Raw genomic sequence first — 2869 nt, 5'->3', positions numbered from 1 at the left:
TAATTAAGTCGTCTGGAAAGTCTTCCATCTGGACGACTTATTAGACGACTTATAATAAGGCGTCTGGAAAGTCTTCCCAGCTGGACGACTTATCGGACGACTTAATTAAGTCGTCTGGAAAGTCTTCCATCTGGACGACTTATTAGACGACTTATAATAAGGCGTCTGGAAAGTCTTCCCAGCTGGACGACTTATCGGACGACTTAATTAAGTCGTCTGGAAAGTCTTCCATCTGGACGACTTATTAGACGACTTATAATAAGGCGTCTGGAAAGTCTTCCCAGCTGGACGACTTATCGGACGACTTAATTAAGTCGTCTGGAAAGTCTTCCATCTGGACGACTTATTAGACGACTTATAATAAGGCGTCTGGAAAGTCTTCCCAGCTGGACGACTTATCGGACGACTTAATTAAGTCGTCTGGAAAGTCTTCCATCTGGACGACTTATTAGACGACTTATAATAAGGCGTCTGGAAAGTCTTCCCAGCTGGACGACTTATCGGACGACTTAATTAAGTCGTCTGGAAAGTCTTCCATCTGGACGACTTATTAGACGACTTATAATAAGGCGTCTGGAAAGTCTTCCCAGCTGGACGACTTATCGGACGACTTAATTAAGTCGTCTGGAAAGTCTTCCATCTGGACGACTTATTAGACGACTTATAATAAGGCGTCTGGAAAGTCTTCCCAGCTGGACGACTTATCGGACGACTTAATTAAGTCGTCTGGAAAGTCTTCCATCTGGACGACTTATTAGACGACTTATAATAAGGCGTCTGGAAAGTCTTCCCAGCTGGACGACTTATCGGACGACTTAATTAAGTCGTCTGGAAAGTCTTCCATCTGGACGACTTATTAGACGACTTATAATAAGGCGTCTGGAAAGTCTTCCCAGCTGGACGACTTATCGGACGACTTAATTAAGTCGTCTGGAAAGTCTTCCATCTGGACGACTTATTAGACGACTTATAATAAGGCGTCTGGAAAGTCTTCCCAGCTGGACGACTTATCGGACGACTTAATTAAGTCGTCTGGAAAGTCTTCCATCTGGACGACTTATTAGACGACTTATAATAAGGCGTCTGGAAAGTCTTCCCAGCTGGACGACTTATCGGACGACTTAATTAAGTCGTCTGGAAAGTCTTCCATCTGGACGACTTATTAGACGACTTATAATAAGGCGTCTGGAAAGTCTTCCCAGCTGGACGACTTATCGGACGACTTAATTAAGTCGTCTGGAAAGTCTTCCATCTGGACGACTTATTAGACGACTTATAATAAGGCGTCTGGAAAGTCTTCCCAGCTGGACGACTTATCGGACGACTTAATTAAGTCGTCTGGAAAGTCTTCCATCTGGACGACTTATTAGACGACTTATAATAAGGCGTCTGGAAAGTCTTCCCAGCTGGACGACTTATCGGACGACTTAATTAAGTCGTCTGGAAAGTCTTCCATCTGGACGACTTATTAGACGACTTATAATAAGGCGTCTGGAAAGTCTTCCCAGCTGGACGACTTATCGGACGACTTAATTAAGTCGTCTGGAAAGTCTTCCATCTGGACGACTTATTAGACGACTTATAATAAGGCGTCTGGAAAGTCTTCCCAGCTGGACGACTTATCGGACGACTTAATTAAGTCGTCTGGAAAGTCTTCCATCTGGACGACTTATTAGACGACTTATAATAAGGCGTCTGGAAAGTCTTCCCAGCTGGACGACTTATCGGACGACTTAATTAAGTCGTCTGGAAAGTCTTCCATCTGGACGACTTATTAGACGACTTATAATAAGGCGTCTGGAAAGTCTTCCCAGCTGGACGACTTATCGGACGACTTAATTAAGTCGTCTGGAAAGTCTTCCATCTGGACGACTTATTAGACGACTTATAATAAGGCGTCTGGAAAGTCTTCCCAGCTGGACGACTTATCGGACGACTTAATTAAGTCGTCTGGAAAGTCTTCCATCTGGACGACTTATTAGACGACTTATAATAAGGCGTCTGGAAAGTCTTCCCAGCTGGACGACTTATCGGACGACTTAATTAAGTCGTCTGGAAAGTCTTCCATCTGGACGACTTATTAGACGACTTATTAAGGAAAGAATGAATAATATTCATTTATGCACTTTTAATCAATTTGATATCTAATTTAATAAAAAAGTGTAATATATTTAGATGGAACAACATATTTTTTCTAAATATTATGATAATCTGATGAGACTAAAAGGCTGTAATACTCTTTAATTAATATATAAAGAATTATTAAATAATATTTCTTTTTATCCTAACTAACGTAATCTTAAGAAATAAACACATGCGATAACATTTTTTTTTCTAGAATCCTAATAAAAAAAATCTTTTTTAAATCCTAACCAAAAAAATGTTTGTTTTCTTTTTCGTTTAAATCCGGGCCAATGGGAATTGAAAACTTTTATTTAAGATAATGTTAAATTTTATGTAATAGTAATTTTCTTTTCTAAAACATTTAAAAAACATAAAAGAATAGTTTTGTAATAATAATTTTCATTTTTTAAATTTTTTTTAGATTTTAAACAAAAGATATTTTTTATCATATTTTGATACATGTTACAATTTTTATTGATACATGTCATGTCATGATCATGTTCAAGGATCATGTTAATTAGCAACTTTAGAGCCAAATTTTATATAATAAGATAGATAGATGAAAATCTTACCTTTATTTTTTGTTAATGCACAAAAGAAACCACAATAAAACATTGTGTTTTAGCGATTTCAATTTCTGAATTTGATTCATATACTTATCAAATAATTATGATAACAATACTTCCTTTAAATTTCTTGTTTGGATCTCTCTTACAGTTTCATTTTTCAACCAGTTTTGGAATGT

The sequence above is a fragment of the Brassica oleracea genome, chromosome C5, assembly GCF_000695525.1.
Source record: "Brassica oleracea var. oleracea cultivar TO1000 chromosome C5, BOL, whole genome shotgun sequence".
In the NCBI taxonomy this organism is placed as follows: Eukaryota; Viridiplantae; Streptophyta; class Magnoliopsida; order Brassicales; family Brassicaceae; genus Brassica; species Brassica oleracea.
This window is presented reverse-complemented; position numbering follows the sequence as displayed.